At 38.2% G+C, this 26,286-nt stretch overlaps 1 protein-coding gene across 2 annotated transcripts in view; it reads left to right on the top strand.

The window, feature by feature from the left end:
• INPP4B (inositol polyphosphate-4-phosphatase type II B) overlaps positions 1–26,286 on the top strand; it is a 543,837-nt gene that overhangs the window by 350,122 nt on the left and 167,429 nt on the right. The gene's annotated exons all lie outside the window — the stretch shown is intronic.

A 26,286-nucleotide genomic window follows, 5' to 3' on the forward strand; every position in this document is an offset into this window, starting at 1 on the left:
ACTACTTTTGCCATTTTAAATACTGTATGTCTTGGTGTAGAGCTTCTTGGGTTGATCTTATTGGGGAGTTTCTGTGCCTGCTGGAACTAGATTTCTGTTTCCGTTCCCAAATTTAGGAAATTTTCAGCTATTATTTCTTCAAATAAATTTTCTGCCTCTTTTTTTTCTCTTCTTCTGGGATCCCTGTAATCTACTAATCGTGTTACTGGGTATTTACCTAAAGAATACAAAAACACGAATTCAAAGGAATACATGCACCCCTGTGTTTACTGCAGCATTATTTACAATAACCAAATTATGAAAGCAACCAAGTATGCATCAATAGGTGAATGGATAAAGCATATATATATATATGTGTGTGTGTGTATACACACACACACACAATAGAATTAGTCAGCCATAAAAAAGAATGAAATCTTGCCATTAGCTACAAATGGATGGATCTAGTGAGTATAATACTAAGTGAAATAAGTCAGTCAGAGGAAGACAAGTACCATATGATTTCACTCATATGTGGAATTTAAGAAACAAAACAAATGAACAAATAAAAAAAAAGAGACAAACCAAAAAACAAACCCTTAACTATAGAGAACAAACAGATGGTTACCAGAGGGGAGGTAAGTGGGGGGATGGGTGAAATAGGTGAAGGGGATTAAGAGTACAATTACTGTGATGAGCACTGAGTAATGTATGGAATTGTTGAATCACTACACCTGAAATGAATATAAAACTGTGTGTTAACTATGCTGGAATTAAAATTTAAAAAATAATCTATAAAGACACAAAAATTGGAAAATCACGACCATTCACAAAACATGGAAATCTATTAACATACGACTACATTGTTAAAATAAAAAAATAATATTACCTTATTATTATACTACATACTATTTATAACATAGTTGCTAATTATTAGAATAATGTTTTGGGTTGAAAATCTTTTTTTTAAGGTTTTTTTTTTTTTTTTGAGAGAGAGAGGGAGCGAGGGCATGAGCAGGGGGAGGGGCAGACAGAGAAGCAGATACCCCACTGAGCAGGGAGCCCCACGCAGGGCTCAATCCCAGGACCCCTGGATCGTGACCTGAGCCAAAGGCAGACGCTTAACTGACAGAGCCACCCAGGCACCCAGGGTTGAAAATCTTAACTGACAGACCACTAATGCTATTTCATCTAAAACTATAGCAAGCTAGTGAGAAAGAGAATGAAGAGAAAGACTCCTAATATTGCCCCAGTCTGGTTTTTTTTTTTTTTTTAAGACTTATTTACTTATTTATTTGAGAGAGAGTGGGGATAGGGGCAGAAGGAGAGGGAGAGAGAGAATCCCAAGCAGACTCCCTGCTGAGCCCAAAGCCTGACATGGGGCTCAATCTCAGGACCCCAAGATCATCACTGGAAATAAAATCAAGAGTCAAACACTTAACTGACTGAGCCACCCAGGTGCCCTGCCTCAGTCTGTCTTTTGTCATTAGTTTAGAGACTCCCTTAAAAAGGCTGAGCAGCTGACCTTCTGCATGTCTACTACTTTTGAGTCCTCCACAGTGCTATCTTTAACCCCTATCTCCTCTCCACTCCTGTTAATATCTCTCTGTCTATCCATTCACTGACAGTAAATCCCAGGGGGAAATAATGAGTAGGGGACAAGGAGAAAGCAGACTATTCCATATATCATCTGCTTTCTCCACCACCTTTTCTTTTTTTTTAAATTTTTTATTGTTATGTTAATCACCATACATTACATCATTAGTTTTTGATGTAGTGTTCCATGATTCATTGTTTGTGCATAACACCCAGTGCTCCATGCAGAACATGCCCTCTTTAATACCCATCACCAGGCTAACCAATCCTCCCACCCCACTCCCCTCTAGAACCCTCAGTTTGTTTTTCAGAGTCCATCATCTCTCATGGTTTGTCTCCCCCTCCGATTTCCCCCCCCTTCATTCTTCCCCTCCTGCTGTCTTTTTTTTTTTTCTTAATATATTGCATTATTTGTTTCAGAGGTACAGATCTGTGATTCAACAGTCTTACACAATTCACAGCGCTCACCACAGCACATACCCTCCCCAATGTCTATCACCCAGCCACCCCATCCCTCCCACCCCACCCCCCACTCCAGCAACCCTCAGTTTATTTCCTGAGATTAAGATTTCTTCATATCAGTGAGGTCATATGATACATGTCTCTGATTGACTTATTTTGCTCAGCATAGCACCCTCCAGTTCCATCCACGTCGTTGCAAATGGCAAGATCTCATTCCTTTTGATGGCTGCATAATATTCCATTGAATATATATACCACATCTTCTTTATCCATTCATCTGTCAATGGACATCTTGGCTCTTTCCACAGTTTGGCTATTGTGGACATTGCTGCTATAAACATCAGGGTGCACGTACCCCTTCAGATCCCTACATTCGTATCTTTGGGGTAAATACCCAGTAGTACAATTGCTGGATTGTATGGTAGCTCACTTCTCAACTTTTTGAGGAACCTCCATACTGTTTTCCAGAGTGGTTGCACCAGCTTGCATTCCCCCAACAGTGTAGGAGGGTTTCCCTTTCTCCTCATCCCCGCCAACATCTGTCATTTCCTGACTTCTTAATTTTAGCCATTCTGACTGGTGTGAGGTGGTATCTCATTGAGGTTTTGATTTGGATTTCCCTGATGCCAAGAGATGTTGAGCACTTTTTCATGTGTCTGTTGCCCATTTGGATGTCTTCTTTGGAAAAATGTCTGTCTTCTGCCCATTTCTTGATTGGATTATTTGTTCTTTGGGTGTTGAGTTTGATAAGTTCTTTATAGATTTTGGATACTAGCCCTTTATCTGATACGTCATTTGCAAATATCTTCTCCCATTCTGTCAATGTCTTTTGGTTTTGTTGACTGTTTACTTTGCTGTGCAAAAGCTTTTTATCTTGAAGTCTCAATAGTTCATTTTTGCCCTTGCTTCCCTTGCCTTTGGCAATGTTTCTAGGAAGAAGTTGTTGCAGGTGAGGTCGAAGAGGTTGCTGCCTGTGTTCTCCTCTAGGCTTTTGATGGACTCCTGTCTCACATTGAGGTCTTTCATCCATTTGAGTCTATTTTTGTGTCTGGTGTAAGGAAATGGTCCAGTTTCATTCTTCTGCATGTGGCTGTCCAATTTTCCCAACACCATTTGTTGAAGACACTGTCTTTTTTCCATTGGACTATCTTTCCTGCTTTGTCAAATTAGTTGACCAAAGAGTTGAGGGTCCATTTCTGGGCTCTCTATTCTGTTCCATTGATCTATGTGTCTGTTTTTGTGCCAATACCATACTGTCTTGATGATGACAGCTTTGTAATAGAGCTGGAAGTCCGGAATTGTGATGCCGCCAGCTTGGCTTTTCTTTTTCAACATTCCTCTGGCTATTCGACGTCTTTTTTGGTTCCATACAAATCTTAGGATTATTTGTTCCATTTCTTTGAAAAAAAGTGGATGATATTTTGATGGGGGATTGCACTGAATGTGTTGATTGCTCTAGGTAACATTAACATCTTTACAGTATTTGTTCTTCCAATCCATGAGCATGGAAAGTTTTTACATTTCTTTGTGTCTTCTTCAATTTCTTTCACGAGTATTTTATAGTTTTCTGAGTACAGATCCTTTGCCTCTTTGGTTAGATTTATTCCTAGGTATCTTATGGTATTGGGTGCAATTGTAAATGGGATCGACTCCTTAATTTCTCTTTCTTCTGTCTTGTTGGTGTATAGGAATGTCACTGATTTCTGTGCATTGATTTTATATCCTGCCACTTTACTGAATTCCTGTATGAGTCCTAGCAGGTTTGGGGTGGAGTCTTTTGGGTTTTCTGTAAAAGTATCATATCATCTGCAAACAGTGAGAGTTTGACTTCTTCTTTGCTGATTTGGATGCCTTTTATTTCTTTTTGTTGTCTGATTGCTGTGGCTAGGACTTCTAGTTCTATGTCGAATAGCAGTGGTGATGGTGGACATCCCTACCGTGTTCCTGACCTTAGGGGGAAGCTCTCAATTTTTCCCCATTGAGAATGGTATTCGCTGTAGGTTTTTCACAGATGGCCTTTATGATATTGAGGTATGTATCCTCTATCCCTATACTCTGAAGAGTTTTGATCAAGAAAGGATGCTGTACTTTTTCAAATACTTTTTCTGCATCTATTGAGAGGATCATATGATTCTTATTCTTTCTTTTGTTAATGTATCACATTGATTGATTTGTGGGTGTTGAACCAACCTTGCAACCCAGGAATAAATCCCACTTGGTTGTGGTGAATAATCCTTTTAATGTACTGTTGTATCCTATTGGCTAGCATTTTGGTGAGAACTTTTGCATCCATGTTCATCAAGGATATTGGTCTGTAATTCTCCTTTTTGATGGGGTCTTCTTTGTCTGGTTTTGGGATCAAGGTAATGGTGGCCTCATAAAACGAGTTTGGAAGTTTTCCTTCCATTTCTATTTTTTGGAACAGTTTCAGAAGAATAGGTATTAATTCTTCTTGAAATGTTTTGTAAAATTCCCCTGGGAAGACATCTGGCCCTGGGCTCTTGTTTGTTGGGAGATTTTTGATGACTGCTTCAATTTCCTTGGTGGTTATAGGTCTGTTCAGGTTTTCTATTTCTTCCTGGTTCAGTTTTGATAATTGATACATCTCTAGAAATGCATCCGTTTCTTCCAGGTTATCTAATTTGCCGGCATAGAGTTGCTCATAATATGTTCTTATAATTGTTTGTATTTCTTTGGTGTTGGTTGTGATCTCTCCCCTTTCATTCATGATTTTGTTGATTTGGGTCATTTCTCTTCTCTTTTTGATAAGTCTGGCCAGGGGTTTATCAATCTTCTTAATTCTTTCAAAGAACCAGCTCCTTCTTTCATTGATCTGTTCTACTGTTCTTTTGGTTTCTATTTCATTGATTTCTACTCTGATCTTTATTATTTGTCTTCTCCTGCTGGGTTTAGGCTTTATTTGCTGTTTTTTCTCTAGCTCCTTTAGGTGTAGGGTAAGTGTGTGTATTTGAGACCTATCTTGTTTCTCGAGAAAGGCTTGTATTGCTGTATACTTTCCTCTTAGGAGTGACTTTGCTGCCTCCCAAAGATTTTGAACAGTTGTGTTTTCATTTTCATTGGTTTCCATGCATTTTTTTAATTCTTCTTTAATTTCCTTGTTGACCCATTCATTCTTCAGTAGGATGCTGTTTAGCCTCCATGTATTTGAGTTCTTTCCAACTTTCCTCTTGTGATTGAGTTCTGGTTTCAAAGCATTGTGTTCTGAAAATAGGCAGGGAATGATCCCAATCTTTTGGTACTGGTTGAGACCTGATTTGTGACCTAGGATGTGATCTATTCTGGAGAATGTTACATGGGCACCAGAGAAGAATGTGTATTCCGTTGCTTTGGGATGGAATGTTCTGAATAGATCTGTGAAGTCCATTTGGTCCAGTGTGTCATTTAAAGCCTTTATTTCCTTGTTGATCTTTTGCTTAGACGATCTGTCCATTTCAGTGAGGGGGGTGTTAAAGTCCCCCACTATTATTGTATTGCTGTCAATGTGTTTCTTTCCTTTTGTTATTAATTGGTTTATATAATTGGCTGCTCCCATGTTAGGGGCATAGACATTTACAATTGTTAGATCTTCTTGTTGGATAGACCCTTTAAGTAGGATATAGTGCCCTTCGTCATCTCTTATTACAGTCTTTGGTTTAAAATCTAATTTGTCTGATATAAGGATTGCCACCCCAGCTTTCTTTTGGTGTCCATTAGCATGGTAAATGGTTTTCCACCCCCCCCCCACTTTCAATCTGGGGATGTCTATGGGTCTAAAATGAGTCTCTTGCAGACAGCATATCGATGGGTCTTATTTTTTAATCCAATCTGATAGCCTGTGTCTTTTGATTGGGGCATTTAGCCCATTTACATTCAGGGTAACTATTGAAAGATAGGAATTTAGTGCCATTGTATTGCCTGTAAGGTGACTGTTACTGTATATTGTCTGTGTTCCTTTCTGGTCTATGTTGCTTTTAGGCTCTCTCTTTGCTTAGAGGACCCCTTTCAAGATTTCTTGTAGGGCTGGTTTTGTGTTTGCAAATTCCTTTAGTTTTTGTTTGTCCTGGAAGTTTTTTATCTCTCCTTCAATTTTCAATGACAGCCTAGCTGGATATAGTATTCTTGGCTGCCTATTTTTCTCATTTAGTGCTCTGAATATATCATGCCAGTCCTTTCTGGCCTGCCAGGTTTCTGTGGATAGGTCTGTTGCCAATCTAATGTTTCTGCCATTGTACTTACAGATCTTTTGTCCCAAGCCACTTTAAGGATGTTCTCTTTGTCTCTGAGACTCGTAAGTTTTACTATTCGACGTCGGGGTGTTGACCTATTTTTATTGATTTTGAGAGGGGTTCTCTGTGCCTCCTGTTTTTTGATGCCTGTTTCCTTTCCCAAATTAGGGAAGTTCTCTGCTATAATTTGCTCCAATATACCTTCTGCCCCTCTCTGTCTTTCTTCTTCTTCTGGAATCCCAATCATTCTAATGTTGTTTTGTCTTACCATATCGCTTATCTCTCGAATTCTGCCCTCGTGACCCAGTAGTTGTTTATCTCTCTTTTTCTCAGCTTCTTGATTTTCCATCATTTGGTCTTCTATATCGCTGATTCCCTCTTCTGCCCCCATTTTTGATTGCACCTAATTAATAGCCTTTTTGATTTCGACTTGGTTAGATTTTAGTTCCTTTATTTATCCAGAAAGGGTCTCTTTAATAACTTCCATGCTTTTTTCAAGCCCAGCTAGTATCTTTAAAGTCATGATCCTGAACTCTAGTTCCGACATCGTACTAATGTCCGGATTGAGTAGGTCCCTGGCTGTCAGTACTACCTCTTGTTCTTTTTGTTGAGGTGATTTTTTCCATCTTGTCATTTTGTCCAGAGAACAGATGAATGAGAGAACAAAATGCTAACAGGGTAACAACGTCCCCAGAAAATATACTCTAAACAAATCAGAAAAGACCTGAAGCCAGGGGAAAAGAAAGGGAAAGAAAGAAAAAAGAGAAAGAAAAAGGTAAAAGCAGACAAAAACAAACAAAAAAAGCCAGAATATGATCAAATATGATGAGGCTGGTGCATAGATTAGTGCCACACACTAGATTTTGGGTGTATTTTGGTCTGTTAGAAGGAAGTGCCTCCCAAATTTTTAAAGAAAGAAAAACTTACATATGTACAAAAGTAAGGGTTGATACGTTGAAGGGATGGAATATGACTGTAAAGATGAAAAGTATAAAAATTTTTATAAAAGGAATTGGTAAGAAGTTGTTTGAAAAAAGAAGAGGACTTAAGAAAAAAAAAGAAAGGAAAGGGAGAGAATGTGATCAGGCAGGAGACTAGAACAAAGCCATACACTAGAGATTTAGGGTATATTTTGATCTGTTAGAAGAAACTGTATCTCAAAATTTTAAAGAGAGAACAAATTATGTATATATATATATTCCAAAAATAAGGGTAACTACTACGAAGGGATAGAATATGACTCTAAAAATGAAAAATAAAAAAATTTTTTAAAAAAGGGATTGATAAGATGTTGGTTGAAAAAGGGAAAAAGAAAAATGAAAAAAAAATAAAAGACAGTTAAAAAAAATTAACTTTGTAAGACTAAAGAATCATGGTAAAAAAGCCATGAATTCTATGTGCTCTATTCCCCTAGCGCTGGAGTTCTGCCATTCTCATTGATATGTAAACTTGGTCTTGGCTGGCTGTTCTTGCTGATCTTCTGGGGGAGGGGCCTGTTGCCGTGGTTCCCAAATGTCTTTGCTGGAGGCAGAATTGCCCCACCCTTGCTGGGTCTGGGCTAAGTAATCTGCTCAGGTTTGCTCTTGGGAGCTTTTGTTCCCTGCGAGCTTTCCATGCAGCTTTGGAGGCGGAGAGTGAAAGTGGCTGCCTCCCAATCTCTGCCCCGGAGGAGCCGAGAACTCGGGGCCCCGCTCCTCAGTGAGCCCCCAGAGAAAAGCAGTCAATCACTCCCGTCTCCCCATCCCCGGTCGCACACCGCACTCACCTTGCCTGTGACAGAGCGTTTCTATCTCTGGCACCCGACCCCGGGTGGAGTCTCCAGACCCAGCAGATCTCTGTGGTGTGCTCTTGCACCACTCCTCCCAGGGGAGGAAGGGGAGTCTCCCCAGATCTGCTGCTTGTTGGGTCCCTGCTGGAGGAGCAGTGGCCCAGTTGTGCTGCGGATCACGGTTTATGGCAACCCCGAGCTGAGAGCCCGCGCCTTGGCTCTGTCTCTGCAGCTGGCTTCCTCACTCCAATACCTGGGAGCTCTGCCACACTTAGGCACCCGCAGTCTTTCTGTGACCCCGACGGTCCTGAGACCACACTGTCCCGCGAGGCTTCCACCCCCTGCTCAGCCACCGAATGGAGGTTCCTCAGCGGAGCCGACTTCTAAAAGTTCCAATTTTGTGCTCCACGGCTCTATCACTTGCCAGTAGCAGCTGACGGAGGCCCCCTCCCAGCCGTCTATTCTCCCAAATATTGCTTTGGATTCACTTCTCCGCATGTCCTACCTTCCAGAAAGTGGTCGCTTTTCTGTTCAGAGAGTTGTTGGTATTCTTTTCTTCGATCTTCTGTTGAGTTTGTAGGTGGTCAGAATGGTTTGATCCCTATCCAGCTGAATTCCTGAGACCAGACGAAATCCAGGTCTCCTACTCCTCTGCCACCTTTTCTGTTTAAATCTCTTAATTAACCTCTTGAGAACCATGCTAGAATTCTGTGTCGGGAAGGGAAGAGGGGAAGCTTCTGCTTACAAAGTACTCAGTATAACACCTTGCTTTGGAGAGGTTTACTAAATTACTTCATAATCATGATAAGGGATTAGTATTAAAAAGCAATTTTAGGGGTGCCTGGATGGCTCAGTCGTTAAGCGTCTGCCTTCAGCTCAGGTCATAATCCAAGGGTCCTGGGATCAAGCCCCGCATCAGGCTCCCTGCTCCGCGGGAAGCCTGCTTCTCCCTCTCCCACTCCCCCTGCTTGTATTCCTTCTCTCGCTGTGTCTCTGTCAAATAAATAAATAAAATCTTTAAAAAAAAAAAAAGCAATTTTAGTAGGCATAATCTCTATAATTAGTTTTATTATTTTTTAACACACTGAAGTATTATCCACTTACCTTGTTCTCTTCCCTTTGCATCTCTTTTTTCCTGTACATTTGTAGGGGGAAAAAATCACCACATAGCAGGGCCTAGTGGGCAGTTTTGGTGGAGACAGAGGACCAGTGCCTCCAAATAATAAGTTCCATTGCTAAGAACAAAACTAGGAACTGTCATCAGGATACACTGGGAATTGTTCAGAGGAGAAAAAGCCCATTTCAGTCCTTAAAAGTAAACTATACAAAAATCTGATAGGTCTGAAAATTGGCTAGGCACTGTGAAGAGCAGCGTATCCCATATATCATCTGCTTTCTCCATCACCTTTTCGGTGTAAATCCCTTATAATTAGCTTTTAAAAATCAAACAATGAATCTTTCATATTTTGTAAAGGAGAGGGAAAAAAAACATGCTAACTCAAAAGGGAAATAGGAAAAATAGGAAAAAAGGAAAACTGACTAGCCATCTCAGAGTGGAAGAAGGTATGGTTATTATGAAACAGAATTAGAAATCCATAAGAAAATAATTATCATCCTTTAGGGAAAATGCTGTAAAACGGAGGGAATAATGCAGGGAATAATGAAATTTTAAAATGAAGCAACCAAATTAAGTCTACAGAGCCAGCAGAAAAGGACAGATCTGACACTGAGAAATTGTATCAGTAATGTGGAAGACAAACATGATAAGCTCATCTCAAATGCTAAACGAGGGTGAAAAATGTTCAGAATGATGAGAGAGAAGATGTTAGATGTACAAAGCACAGAGCTGGACACTACCAAATAATTTGAAGTGTTGTTGGGGAAGAACTCATGCAAAAGCTTGAAAGAAAACAAGAAAAACTTAGGCAGCTTTGGTGTTTTTTCTTTGACATGGTTAAACTAGGGGTAACCTTATACTTACCTGTAGAAGCCCATAGAATAACACCTACTGATTTTTGAGAGGAAGAGCCTGTGACCCCACTTTATTGTATAGGGCCAGGTTATGAATATTTTATGAATGAAGGTGATGGAAAGGACATAAATATGCAGGAACTCAAAAAATGCCGCTCACAAAACTTACTTGAATATCTATACCATCCATTGAGAAAATAATTTCACTAAGAATTATAATTACTATAAATTGATATAGCATAAAAATTAAATTGGATTATAAAATTTATATAACATAACATAATAAATTAAAAACATAAGAGTGGGCTTTGTCCCGCAAAAGAACTTGTATCGTTTCTCTTGGCTGGGTAGAATCTCCAGCCTGGACAAAGCTTTACTCTGATGTTCTTTTCTTAGCTTCTTTTAACCCTAGTCTTACTCAGATCCCAGAAAGTATTTTACTCACCTCAACCTCCTTCCTAAACCCCAAAACTTAGATGAACTGTCTTACCTTGTTGATGAAGACTACAGGTGCCGTAGTGCTGTTGTCTTTCAACACTCCTCAACAGTGCAAAATGCTTCCTTTGCATTCTTGGAAATCCTTCCTGAGAAAATTATATTACATTACATTGCATTTTTTCCATAAAAAATAATACATGTACACTATAAAAAATAGTATAGTAAAAATACAGAAAAGAAAAAAGAAAAAGTAAGGGCGCCTGGGTGGCTCAGTTGGTTGGGCGACTGCCTTCGGCTCAGGTCATGATCCTGGAGTCCCTGGATCGAGTCCCGCATCGGGCTCCCTGCTCGGCAGGGAGTCTGCTTCTCCCTCTGACCCTCCCCCATCTCATGTGCTCTCTCTCATTCTCTCTCAAATAAATAAATAAAATCTTTAAAAAAAAAAAGAAAGAAAGAAAGAAAGAAAAAGTAAGATTCTTCTAAATTTACCACCCAGAAGGGATATTGTGTCTTTATCTTTTACATCTATTCTCATCTTCATAAGCCTTCCTATGGGAAGCAGAATTTTGGTCCCCATGATTGTCATGCCCTGGTATCATGCTTAGTTTTTCTTGCTTATCTGAGTTGTTTTATGAATACATCTGTGATTCTACGACATGATGTTAAATAAAAGTGTAGGCTACTAATCAGTGAAAATTATTGCATTTGAATTTTTACTGATACATAAAAAGACTAGAAGGAAAAATAGACTAGATATATACTAGAGCAATACTTATATATATATATGAACATATTAACAATGGTTATCTCTGGATGATGGATTTAGAATAGTAATTTGCTACACAGCAATAGAAAGCCAATACCTAAACCCTTACAAATAAATAACAGAGAATAGACTTGCCAGTTAACTATATCTTAATTTCTTTTAATTTAAACAGTTTATTTTCAAACATTGAAGTCTATTCAAAATTTAGTTCTCCCTCAGCCTTGGTCTAAAAAATTGTGGATGACTATTCCACAATATTTGGAGTATTTGCTCTTCACATTCAAGAATATGGCCTGCTAAAATCTTCTTTTATGCATACAAATACAATATTGTAGTTTGTCTTGGAAAATTACCAATCATTTAGAATTTAAGTTTTCCCCCTTCCCTACCTCAAGAAAATATGTAGGTAAATGAGGATAGGCTTACTGTGTTCTCATGGCAACAGTGACAAAAAGATCCTGGATTCCTTACAGCGTCCTTTGGATGCCTAGTGGTTTCTATGATGGGATGACAGATAACCACTGAGATTCCATGGGCTCCATGTGGCCTTTGAGATACTTATAAAGTTTGTTTTTATTTTGAGTTTAGTTCAGTATTAATACTTTCAACATTTTTGTTTATTTTACATTACAGATTTTAATTATCTGGAATTTATTTGATTACATTTATAAAATGAAATGCCAAATTAGCCACATTTCTGAAAACTTAGATAATTTCTTCAATATCACTTTCTCAGTGTTCCATTTCTTTCTCACCTCCTTATAATACTTGCCAGTTTCCATGCCTCTCCATTGTCATCACTAAAGTAATTAAGAAAATTAAACAGTGACAACAACAAAATTACCTTCAAAAGAACTGACATATTTGGAATATTTGCTCTTCACATTCAAGAATATGGCCTGCTAAAATCTTCTTTTATGCATACAAATATAATATTGTAGTTTATTCATGTAGCTTTTGTATGCTTGTTATAAGGATTAATATACTTTATTGATTTTTTTGAAAGAGAATTCTTGTGGACTTGTCAATTCTGCTCTTCCTATTGTCTGTTATTTCTGATTTTGTCCTTATTATCTTCTTTCTTTTTTTGAAACAGACTTCTTGCATGGACTACATGCTGCTTTTATTTCTGTTTTGTTTATTTTTCTCTTTTTTTGAGGTATAATTGACATATAACATTGTTAATTTCAGGTGCACAACACAACTCATTTACTCATTTTTTTTACATGTTCACTCCACCTACTCTAATCCCAACCACCATCACGTCTTGCCTGTGACAGTGCAACAGTCTATTAATGGCTCTTCTGCCTGTGACTTCATCTTCTTAAAATCCATGGCTCACATTACAGACTCACACAGTCTGATCGAAAATATTATAAAATGCAGATTTCCAATAGGAGTTTCCTTGAGACAGCCCTGATATTTAACCTCTTGAGAACCATACTAGAATAACGTGTTGGGAAGAGAAGAGGGGGAGGTTCTGCTTACAAAGTACTCAGTATAACACATTGATTTTGAGAAGTTTACTAAATTGCACATAAGGGATTAGTAATTAAAAAGCAAACCAGTTTGGGCGCCTGGGTGGCTCAGTTGGTTAAGCGACTGCCTTCGGCTCAGGTCATGATCCTGGAGTCCCGGGATCGAGTCCCACATTGGGCTCCCTGCTCGGCAGGGAGTCTGCTTCTCGCTCTGACCCTCCTCCCTCTCATGCTCTCTGTCTCTCATTCTCTCTCTCTCAAATAAATAAATAAAATCTTAAAAAAAAAAAAAAAAGCAAACCAGTTCTTTGATCTAGCATGCCTGAAGGATAGGGAGAAATGGCAACTGGCTTATTATGGAGTTGTTATAATGGAAAAGGACAGGAGAATGACATGTTTAAGACAACTCAGAGATCCCAAATACATAGAAAGTGTGTGTGTGTGTGTGTGTGTGTTTATATGTGTCTTTGCCTGTGTTTATAATGCTTTAAGTTTTACAGTCTCTCAGCTTGGGTTGCACACAGACAAGTTTTGTAGGTCTTGCCAAACTACCACTTATAAAATTTTTATAGTTTGTTTTACTGTTGCCACGTATTTTGTTTATGTTGAGTGTTTTTTCGGATTTTGTCCTACTTCAAAGGTTTGCTGTGCTCAGTCTACATTGAAATACATTAGTTACTAGATAAAATGATGGTACTTATAGCGTTGAAGCTTCATGACAGCTACAAATATAGTATTAAATCATGGTGTGCACACACATAGTTTTAGATGGGAGGTTCTGTGACCATATAGTGTTTGGCTGTATCAGAAGAAGTATACTGTCCTACACTGTAAGACGATATTTGAAAAGCCTGTCTTGGTACAAAACTCCATGGTCCATAAAACTCTTCAGGAAAAAAAATAGTTTGATTTATATCATGTATTTTTCTCTTTTGATCCCAGGGATGGGGAAAGAGAGACTTTCTGGCAGTTTAGAAGAAAAGAAATATTTTATAAGAATTAACTTGAAGACTTTCTTAGGTTTTATATAAAACATAAATATTGTGTGTATGATGCAGGGAAACAATCTTGTAAATAAAATATAAAAAATATGTACCAAAATACTTTAGTAGGGAAAAATATGATAGTGTTGGAACATACAAAGTTTCATTACTACTTCTTTGGGAGAATGTACATACCTTGTTTTATATATTAGTGTTTGTAAATATACATATACTAAGTTTGTAGTGATAAAATATTTTATATCAATGAAGGCAAACAATTGTTTTCAACACTATATTTTCGAGTGTTCCATATTCTATATTGTATAGCTATATTATAGAACTGTAAGTATCTATGTAGATATATACCTATATCCTAAATCTATTTTTTGAATGTAGTATATTTTTATATATGAAAAAGATTGTTGGTATGATATTTTGAAATCCCAGGCTGAAAGCCTAGTTGCTGCACAGAGATAAATGTTTGAGAGACATGTTCTACATGCTTACTTAAATATTATCATATACTGTTAAATTGGTTTCCTAAGCATTATATCTAGTTTGAGAGAAATGCAGAAGACATTTCTTCTCACCGCACTTTACGATAAAGTCCATTTATTTCAGACTGATAACGCTACAGAAGTGCCTTTTTAAAAGTGTTAAAATTATATATTAGGAATTATAAACTAGAACTAGAATATATCCAGGTAAATTCTTTTTCAAAAACATCCTCACTATACAAAAATATATGCAGTAGGATTGTACAACATAGTGACCCAGCCTGTCCATTTGACGTGGTCTAACATTCTGAAATATAATTTACGTACTTTGTTTCAAGATTTATCAACAGACAAGGCTTCCCCTTCACGTGGCCTACAAGGCAGGCAGGATCCTGTGTCTACTTCTCCAGCCTCGTTCTATGCCTTATTTATTCTGACATGGCTGAAGCGCATGCCTTTTGAGAGTTCTATCGACATTTGCATACTTGGATGAAATAAAGGCACACTGAAAATCTTTACTGACCTTAAAGAAACATTGATTAGTGGGAAAAGTGATAGGGAACTTGCCATTCTGTTTAAGTCTCATATATATCAAATAGACCTCAAACCGATGAATCTTGTAAATGTTTTACAGCATTCTCTTTCACTTTGTTTCTCTTTGTATTTTTTTCTCTGTCTCTCTTGCTTGCTTTCTCTGAGAAAAATCTTAAGTCCTAAATATCCAAAGATGAGGAATAAAAAATATTACGTGAGGACTCCACTGGTGATTCATACCTGATTAGTGTTATTTCTTCTGTTTCATTTTTCTTCATACAGTGTTGATGCTCAGTTAGAATACCATGTGGTATGTTACTTATCATGGAAAGTACATTAGGCCCTACCACCTCCCCATACTGAGGGCAGATGCTGTGTGCCATTAAGTTCATCATTATGGATTCGTGGTGTCACTTAATGAGAGGTCCTGTAGAGCGGTTAGTATCATCAAGCTGACAATAGAAATATGTGTTTTATTTTGCTGTTTGAATATTACAATATCTGCACAGGAGTGAATATGGCAAAACTCATTTAGAGTTTTTTTTCTAATGTGCCAAGATTCTTGATTTAAAATGCATTGAGCAGGGGAAAGTGTGTTGTAATGATAAAAACACAGAATTGGAATTATTATGGACCTTCGTTCAAGAACCTATATCTGCCATTCCATACATGCTTATGATTATAGAAAATTACTTAATCTTTCAATTTCCAGATTTTTATAGGTAATAACATTATCATTTGTCTTACGAGGCTACTGTATTAATCATATGAGCAATCAGGACAGTCTAAGGTTTTGTTTTGGGATGTGTGTGTGTGTGTAGAGAGAGAGACAGAAACAGAGACAGAGAGATTTATTTTAAGGAACTGGCTTACATAATTATGATGGCTGACAAGTCCTAACATCTTCAGGGTGAGTCCACAAGCTGGAGACACAGGAGAGTCTATGATATAGTGCTAAGGCAAAGGCCAGTGATTTTGAAGCCCAGGAAAAGCGAGTGTTTCAATTTGATTGCAAAGGCAAGAAGAAGCCAGTGTCCCAGTTCAAAGTCAGTCTGTCAAGAGGAATTCTCTCTTACTCAGGGAGGGGACAGGCTTTTGCTCTATTCACCTTCAACTGATTGGATGAGGCCCACCCAAAATAGTGAGGGCAAGGGCTTTACTCAATATACCAATTCAAATGTTAATCTCACCCAGAAACACCTACCGTAGCATTTAACTAAGTATCAGGACAGGTTGACACATAAATTAACCATCGCAGTATGAAATGCCATATGAAGATACATTTTCGAATCTTTCTCCATCCCTAAAGAAGACTTGACTAATCCAGAGTTACAGATCTAGATCATACAAGGTTAGAGGACTCAACAGTGTCTCATTTTTGTGTTGCATTCATTCATTTTAACTGGGGCAGAGCTCAGCATTCTACTTTGGGGTTAGATTATATTCTGACTGTCTCTCAAATTTCAGGAAAATATAAGAACAACAATCTGCAAGCAAACCTTCCATTCAGTCAGTCCACAGGCCTATATTGAACACTTCCCACAAACTAAGGACTGCCACACTCATAAGCTTAGAGAAATATTCCCCCTATTGGAATTCCTCCTTGAATATATATATCATCAGTAGGCTTTAAAACTATCTTTTACATAGAAGATAAACTTTCTCCTTTTTAAACTATGTTCTATTTTAGTGATCTTAGCCCTAATTTTATTTTCTTTTTTTTAGCAGCAGAAACTTTTTCTTTCCATACAGAACTGTACATGGAATTTCAGTATTAATCAAAAAAACTTCACTGGAGCTGGTGTTTGGCGGGAGTAAGGAAAAGGGCCCGATGCCTGTTCATGTACTTGGCTTCTCTTGTCAACACCCTCCCCCGTCCCTCTAGCCACAGCAGCCCTGGGGGTGTAGGGAACCAAGTTTAAAAACTATTCATCTATTTAATATTCTTGCCAATGCTTTATGTATTATATGTAAAAACTTTAAGGCAGGTTTGGCTATTTTCTTCCAGTTTCCCTAGGACTTATTTTGTGTTCAATTATTTCTCTTAATTCTTCATAGAGTTGTTTGTTTTTAATCTCATTTCTCTCTTTATGCTATTCAATAGTTTTGTGTTTCAAGCATGTTATGTACTTAGTAGTGTGTTCCTTTATGGAAGGTTCAGAGGATCATTATGACCTCCAGAAACTTGCAATTTTGCTGAAGAGAAAAAGCATGTATTTTTGAAATATTTAAACAAGGTAAGACAAAACAAGTCATGTAGACAAAAAGTGTACCGTAAGGTTGTTTCCAGAGATTGGCATGAATATTTCATCAAGTATCAAGAATATCGTACTTTTACAGTTGGAATGCCAAGATCCAGAGTGTTAAGATATTTCTCAAAAAAAAAAAAAAAAGATACTTCTCAAGTAAGCCTTAGCAATCACCTGTATCCTTGAGATTTCATCTGATTTAACTTTTATTTTTGTAGGTAGCAAAGCAAAAGGGAATGGATGGCAGTAAGTGCCAAAAAATGTTTAATGTGTAAGAGGCCTAAGCTTCTTAATATTTGAATATTCAGTCTTTTATTTCCAACAGCTTTGTGTCTACCTCTTGGACTCTAGGAGAGTCCTAGCCTATCTCCTAGAAGGTTTGTTTTAAAGATAGAGCTCTAGTGAGAGTAAAGTAATGAATTCACAAAAGATTGTGTGTGTTTAGGAGGGCAATGGATTTTCCAGAAAGACATTTTTGCTGTTATTGTTGTAAAGTTGCAATTGAAGGAGACAGCTTTTGAAAGCAGAAGCTGTTGTTACTGTGAATAAATGAGAATGTTTATAGAGGGAAGGAGTATTTTAAAAAAATTTTCTGTGGATTAAAAATGCATTTACACAGCTTATCTCTTTTGCCATTCACACCAAAGGCTTAGTGAAGACGTGTATTTAACTATAACATTAGTTCCAAGATTGCTGTCTAGAGAAACATGGCGATATGCAGAGACTGGGCTCTCTCTCTGGGTCTTATAATACTGGACACCAGTATGCACTTGAACGTATTTTAGAGAATATCCGTTTTCATGCACTACATACCTAGTCACTGTGCCATTCTAACTAAAAGGTTCAGAAGTAAAAATATCAAATTATGACTTACCTTTTGTTCGAAGTTAACTTTTAAAGTACATGAAAGTTTACCAATGTAGTCCTAGAAGTCAATGGCCCCACTCATTCAGTGTATGTTCATTAAGTACCTTCAGTAAACGAGGCACGCTGGGTTTTTTGTGTTTTAGTTTAGTTGTGTTTGTGTGTTTGTGTGTTTCTTTGTTTTTACACTGGGGAATTATATGGGGTGAGGAAAGAGGGGACGGGGATTCTAGACTAAAAGACTTGGTATTCTAGTGACTCAGAGACTAACAAGCTGTTTATTTAGCTGCTTCCTTCTGTGAAACAAGAGGTTTCAAATTACTCTCTGAACTTCCTTCCAATGGCAACATTCTGTGAGTTTGTAGTGTTTTTTTTTTTTTTTAAACTCTATCAAAAAATATACATTAATTGCAGTGTCCTGTAACTTGGCTAATCTCACAGGATATTTGGGATAATCACAGTGGAAGAACAGGTGTGAAGTGACACTGTGGTGGTTCCACCTCTAACGTATGTTGGCAAAACGACAAATAGTAGGGAAATCGGTAACATCAAACATACAGATACGTGCACAAAAACACCATTATCATCGATGCACAAAAATACTCGTGCTTTTTTGAACCGTATTTGTGGTACATATGTCATTAAGGCTTTTTTGTCTAGTGCTTAACCAACCACTAATATATAACTGACAGTGGATGCTAAGAGGGTGTGCCATGCCCCCGGGGAAACCCATCAACCATTTGGTGGCAGGCCAATTAAGTCGGATCCCTTTGAACTTGGAGAGGACAGCGATTTGCCCTAAGTAGGTGAAGCCAAGTCTCAATACGTGCTTGTCGTTCCTGCTCACAGTGCCACTGCCCTCACCCACATCTGACAGCTCGCAGAATGCCGGGTCTAATGATACGGTGCCCCACCTAACATCGTTCCTACCGAAGGGCACTTGCTATAACAAAGGAGGTGCAACAGTGAACTTGCATTTACCGCATGCCCCACCATCCAAAAGCCACAAACCTGATACAATAGTGGAATAATATTAATCATGAAAGGTTCAGCTAAGGCACCACTTTGGGGGGACAGAATCTCAGGATTGGAGTACTGACCTCCAGGATGAAGTTTGTATGCTAAACCAACAGCCAACAGAAGATGTTGTGCCCACCGTAGGTAGAACACACAGCTCTGGGAAAAAGGGTGAGCCCTTTTTACAATCAGTCACAGTGCCCCACTAGTGGATTTGTGCTTCCTTTCCCTACCACCTTAGACTTTGACAGTTAGAATCCTGATTCTTGAGGCATATGGGGAGGGGTAGTTCTGTCCGTAACCCATAAAGAGTCCTACTCAACCGGAAGCTATATTTGGTTCACACGTGATCTGGTTATCATGCATTTTTCACTACAGTAGAGTAGCAAAGATGGCAAGGGATACTGTACTTGTCACCATGAGGAAGTAGGGCTGCCGCTTCATAATCTGAGCAAAGAGAAATATGTCTAGTACTAAAATGTGCTCCATGCCCAGAGATGAGTGGGAAATTACATCAACTAAGATTCCATAAGAGCAAGGAAACCAAGGGCCTGATCACTTGCGATCAAAGTCTGGGTCACCTCACAAGGCAGCAACCTAGACCAGCTGACGTGCCAGTGGAATATGAGAAAAATCTAGAATGAGTGGAAGAGGAGAGTGAGGAACATCAACTCAGGCCCCTAAGATCACGGGAATATTGGATATTGTAGCATGGTTCGTGACCTCAATTGGGGGAATTGCATCTGGCCATCACTTTGAAGGATTATACTTGAACTCCCTCTTAGGGAAGATAGGAGGATGCTGTTTTATATGCTACGTGGATATCAGGAAATGATGGAAGTGCAAGTTCTGCAAGGGGTTGCCTGTCCTGGGCCCAGGTGATGTACTTTTCTATACTGGCTCAACCTTAAACTCTGCTCAAATTTTGCCTACTTGCTCAATGGAGGGCTCCAGATAACTGCCACCATTGTCACCTGTGTCCTAACACCACCAGCTGTATCGGCCTCCCACAGGGTGAAGACCAGGTATTAACATGCCCCCAGTGGCATCTACCCTGGAAAGATCCAGAGTGGTTCTGGCACCTATAACCAGATCTAGGACAGTTCTGTCTCCACTGGGATATTGCTTCCCCAGTAGCCTCCCTGAAGACACAACTGGAAGTGCAGAGGAGTTAATGTCCCATAGGATGACTCTTTACCAATGAAATACTATAGAAGGAACTGGCGTATAAATGTTTCTTCTTCCATCTAATAAATTTTTCCAAGGTGCATTAGTTCCATATAATTTATCTAGAGCTGTTTCCTGTGACCAAGTAACCAGCCGTGTTTTCTTGTGAAGTTCTGCCCAAATCAGTAACCTCCCACTTGATGTTTGCTTTCTCTTTCCCCTACAACACTTCTCTTCTTACCTCCCCCGTGCTTGCTAACCTGGGACTGCTTGATCTCAGCTTGCTTTCTAGAGAATCTGGCTTGAGATACAAAGCAAGGTTCTTCAATGTCAAAGTTTTGCTCACTGAGTAACAAATTAAAATATAGTATAAACAACCCTTGCCTTCTCAAATGAAAAGTTTCCTGATTTGGGTACACCCATGTACCCGCTATCTTTATCTATTTTAATGCATTGATGTAATTAATGTCTTTCATTTTTCTTAAACTTACAACCACTCTCTTACTATGTCCCATTTTGTTTTCTAACTTTTTCATTACTCTGCTCTGGTTTATTATACCTTTATTCTGTAGTCCCCTGTATTTGAGGTTTTCTCAATGCAGAGAATCTTTATTTTGCTTGTTTTTCCCTTTCAGAACGTGTAGCTGTTCAGTGCCGTCTTTTAGAACAAATGAGCAGTGAATGCCAGGTTTCATCTGTATATGGCTGTGTATAATTTTTGACATATTGGAGGAGTGTAATGAATTTTAAACAGCAGACTATGGACACCTTTCAGCTTATCCTGAGTCACTCCCTAAGAACACTAAACTTTTCTCGCAGCGCTTTGCCGGGCTTCTGTAGGGAAGGAGATGTACCCCATCCCAGTATCCTATAACATGGTCAGCGGCTTCACTATCACCCTTCCTACCCTCCCTCGCCACATCTCCTTTCATTATTCTTTCTGATAAGGATTCAGACACAACATAAATTGTAGACCCGTGGTGCATCTATTAGTATTAAAAAGGAATACTTGACTAACATTTTCATTATAACTGTATATTGGAAGTAAAGCCTGACCCCTTACATATTAAGTTGATAGATCACACTTGCATCTATCTCACATCTGACATAATTGTCCAGATTCTTCTAGACTTAGATATCTCAAGCTTTTGGATTTATTTGTGTTGGTGGTTGTTTTGTCCTGACTTTGAATACTCTGCCATTTGAGTGAACACAGAGAACTCGACTCCCATTCTCCAGCCTCCCCCCTGTCTCAACTTGGGTCATGAACTTATCTTATTCTTATTGTCTATTAATTAATCACTTCTTTTCCCATGTATGTTGTGTGATGGAACCTAATCTATGGGAAAGTTAAGAATGAGATTAATGTTCACAAAAATTGTGAAGACCTCAGATAAAAGAGCAGCAGTACCATGCTGCATTGCCATTGAAACAAAACAAAGGCAGCTACAAACATTTGAAAGCAAGTCACATTTTTGCACACCATCCATTATTCTTGCATTTAACAGGATGTTGAAGATTGTACATCTTCTGAATTTATTAGCTTGGTATTTAGCATGTTTCACAGCCAAAATAGTAAAGAAGTTTCATTATTGCTAGTTGAATTAGCCTCGTGAAAATGTTGTTGGTAAAAGGTTACAGAAATGAATAAGAGATCTAACCAAGCAGCATATTAGACCATTTATCATTATAATTTAAAAAGGCATTCTGATGATTTGAATTAACTTGGATAAAGTGTGAGAATTAGATAAAAGGTAATAATTAAAGCCTAAATGGCATGATTAGCTCTTCCTTTTGATAAAGAAAAGACAAAACATATGCATACTGCATTTACTTAAATTGTCTTCTTGAGAGAAACTGAGGCCAGTAAATCGTATCTGATTATACCATTTATGGGCTTTTAAAAAATTTTATAGCAGGATGCCTGGGTGGCTCAGTCGGTTAAGCATCTGCCTTCAGCTCGGGTCATGATCCCAGGGTCCTGGGATCGAGTCCCGCATCGGGCTCTCTGTTCAGCAGAGAGTCTGCTTCTCTGCCTGCTGCTCCCCCTGCTTGTGCTCTCTCTCTCTCTCTCTCTGACAAATATATAAAATCTTAAAAAAAAAAATTTACAGCTATATTATATATAAACTGGGTTACTTGAATATCTTGTGATTCCTTCAGACATAGTCAGAAAGCCCTTCCCACATTATTTTTTTTTCCACATTATTTTATTTTGGATGACTGAAGCCTAGAGTTTAGCTGTTTTTCTATTGAGGTTTTAGTGTTTCTTTTATAACTGAATGTCATATGTATATACACACACACACACACACACACACACATATATATATATATTAAGGATAGTTTTTGTCATCTTTGTGAAGTTTTTATCAGTGAAACATTTATTTAACTTGTATTTTTTTTACCTCTTTGACATACAGAACTTTTTTTTTCATGTTGTCCTTTCAGTGTTTTTTGTTTGTTTGTTTTTAAATTTTATTTTGTTATGTTAGTCACCATACAGTACATCATTAGTTTTGATGTAGTGATCCACAATTCATTGCTTTCGTATAACACCCAGTGCTCCATGCAGTACGTGCTCTCCTTAATACCCATCACCAGGCTAACCCATCCCCCCACCCCCCTCCCCTCTAGAACCCTCAGTTTCTCAGAGTCCATAGTCTCTCATGGCTCATCTCCCCTTCTGATTCCCCCCCTTCATTTTTCCCTTCCTTCTCCTAATGTCCTCCATGCTATTCCTTATGTTCCACAAATAAGTGAAACCATATGATAATTGACTTTCTCTGCTTGACTTATTTCACTTAGCATAATCTCTTCCAGTCCCATCCATGTTGATGTAAAAGTTGGGTATTCATCCTTTCTGATGGCTGAGTAATATTCCATTGTATATATGGACCACATCTTCTTTATCCATTCATCTGTTGAAGGGCATCTCGGCTCTTTCCACAGTTTGGCTATTGCAGACATTGCTACTATGAACATTGGGGTACATATGGCCCTTCTTTTCACTACATCTGTGTCTTTGGGGTAAATACCTAGTAGTACAATTGCTGGGTTATAGGGTAGCTCTAGTTTTAATTTTTTGAGGAATCTCCACACTGTTTTCCAAAGTGGTTGTACCAACTTGCATTCCCACCAACAGTGTAAGAGGGTTCCCCTTTCTCCACAACCTCTCCAACATTTGTTGTTTCTTGCCTTGTCAATTTTTACCATTCTAACTGGTGTAAGGTGGTATCTCAGTGTGGTTTTGATTTGAATTTCCCTGATGGCTAATGATGATGAACATTTTTTCATGTGTCTGTTAGCTATTTGTATATCTTCTTTGGAGAAGTGTCTATTCATGTCTTCTGCCCATTTTTTGACTTGATTATTTGGTTTTTTGGGTGTTGAGTTTGAGAAGTTCTTTATATATCTTGGATACCAGCCCTTTATCTGTAGTGTCATTTGCAAATATCTTCTCCCATTCTGTGGGTTGCCTCTTTGTTTTGTTGACTGTTTCCTTTGCTGTGCAGAAGCTTTTTATCTTGATAAAGTCCCAAAAGTTCATTTTTGCTTTTGTTTCACTAGCCTTTGGAGATATATCTTGAAAGAAGTTGCTGTGGCTGATGCCAAAGAGGTTACTGCCTATGTTCTCCTCTAGGATTTTGATGGATTCCTGTCTCACATTGAGGTCTTTCATCCACTTTGAGTTTATCTTTGTGAATGGTGTTAGAGAATGGTCGAGTTTCATTCTTCTGCATGTGGCTGTCCAATTTTCCCAGCACCATTTGTTGAAGATACTGTCTTTTTTCCATTGCATATTTTTTCCTGCTTTGTCAAAGATTATTTGACCATAGAGTTGGGCTCTCTATTCTGTTCCATTGGTCTGTATGTCAGTTTTTGTGCCAGTACCATGCTGTCTTGGTGATCACAGTTTTGTGATATAGCTTGAAATCGGACATCGTGATGCCCCCAGCTTTGTTTTTCTTTCTCGACATTTCCTTGGTGATTCAGGGTCTTTTCTGATTCCATACAAATATAGGATTGTTTGTTCCAGCACTTTGAAAAATGTCATTGGAATTTTGATCTGGATGGCATTGAAGGTATAGATTGCATAGACATTTTAACGATGTTTATTCTTCCGATCCATGGGCATGGAATGTTTCTCCATCTTTTTGTGTCTTCTTCAATTTCTTTCATGAGTGTTCTGTAGTTGCAAGAGTAGAGTTCCTTTACCTCTTTGGTTAGGTTTATTCCGAGGTATCTTAATGGTTTTTGGTGCTATTATAAATGGAATTGTTTCTCTAATTTCTCTTTCTACAGTTGCATTGTTAGTGTATAAGAAAGCAATTGATTTCTGTGCATTCCTGCCACATTACTGAATTGCTGTATGAGTTCTAGTAATTTGGGGGTGGAGTCTTTTGGGTTTCCCACGTAAAGTATCATGTCGTCTGCAAAAAGAGAGAGTTTGACTTCTTCTTTGCCAATTTGAATACCTCTTACTTCTTTTTGTTGTCTGATTGCTGTTGCTGGGACTTCTATTACTATGTTGAACAATAGTGGCGAGAGTGGGCATCCTTGACGTGTTCCTGATCTTAAGCGAAAGGCTCTCAGCTTTTCCCCATTGAGGATGATATTCGTTGTGGGTTTTTCATAGATGGATTTTATGAACTTGAGGAATGTTCCCTCTATCCCTATACTCTGAAGAGTTTTAATCAGGAAAGGATGCTGTATTTCAACATACGGAACTTTAATGTTTGTGTGACCTAAGCTATTCATATCTTCCTCTGCATTAAAATTATTTTTTTATTTTAATTCCAGTGTAGTTGACAGTGTTATATTAATTTTAGGTGTACAATATAGTAGTTCAGCAATTCCATATGTTACTCAGTGCTCATCAAGGTAAGTGTACTCTTAGTCCCCTTCACCTATTTCACCCATCCTTCCCTCCACATACCTCCCCTTTGGTAACCATCTGTTTGTTGTGCATAGTTAAAGAGTCTGTATATTGGTTTGTCTCTTTTTTTGTTTTGTTTCTTAAATTCAACATATGAGTGAAATCATATGGTATTTGTCTTTCTCTGACTGGTTTATTTCATTTAGCATTATACTCTGTAGATCCATTCATGTTGTTGGAAATGGCAACATTTCATTATTTTTATGATTGAATAATATTCCATTATATATATATATGTATATATGCATATGTATATATATCTGTGTATATGTGTATATATATGTATATATGTATATATATGTGTGTGTATATATACCACTTTTTTTTTTTAAAGGTTTTATTTATTTATTTGAGAGAGAGTAAGTGAGAGAAAGAGAGACCACAGGCAGGGGGGAACAGCATGCAGAGGGAGAGGAGAAGCAGACTCCCCACTGAGCAGGGAGCCCGATGTGGGGCTCAATCCCAGGACCCCAGGATCATGATCTGAGCAGAAGGCAGACGTCTAACTGACTGAGCCACCCAGCCTCCCTAAACCACTTCTTTAGCCATTCATCTATTGATGGACATTTGGCTGCTTCTATAATTTGGCTATTGTAAATAACACTGCAGTAAACATAGGGGTGCAAATATCCTTTTGAATTAGTATTTTTGCATTCTTTGGATAAATACCCAGTAGTGCAATTATTGGATCATAGGGCAGTTCTGTTTTAACTTTTTGAGGAAACTCTGTACCGTCTTCCACAGTAGCTGTACCATTTTGCATTTCCACCAGCAGTGTAAGAGGGTTCCTTTTTCTCCACATGCTCACCAACACTTGTTGTTTCTTGTCTTTTTTATTTTAGTCATCCTGACAGGTGTGAGGTGATACCTCATTGTGGTTTGATTTACATTTCCCTGATGATGAGTGATGTTGAGCATCTTTTCACATGTTAGCCATTTGTATGTCCTCTTTGGAGATATGTCTCTACATGTTTTCTGCCCATTTTTTAGTTGGATTATTTGTTTTTTTGGTGTTGAGTTGTATAAATTCTTTATATATTTAGGATACCAACCCCTAATTGGATACATCATTTGCAAATATCTTCTCCCATTCCATAGGTTGCCTTTCAGTTTTGTTGGTTGTTTCCTTTGCTGTGCAGAAGCTTTTTATTTTGATGTAGTCCCAGTAGTTTATTTTTGCTCTTGTTTCTCTTGCCCCAGAAGACATATCCTGAAAGATATTGTTATGCCTGATGTAGGAGAATAATTTTTTTTTCTAATAAGTGCATACAGCTTTCCTGAAACGGATGGTGAATCAATTTCTTATTAGTTTGGCAATGTTTATTAGGTGTTCCTTGTCTGTGGACTTAAGA

This window comes from Mirounga leonina, unplaced genomic scaffold, assembly GCF_011800145.1.
Source record: "Mirounga leonina isolate KUSES-001 unplaced genomic scaffold, KU_Mleo_1.0 Mir_176, whole genome shotgun sequence".
NCBI classification, from domain to species: domain Eukaryota; kingdom Metazoa; phylum Chordata; class Mammalia; order Carnivora; family Phocidae; genus Mirounga; species Mirounga leonina.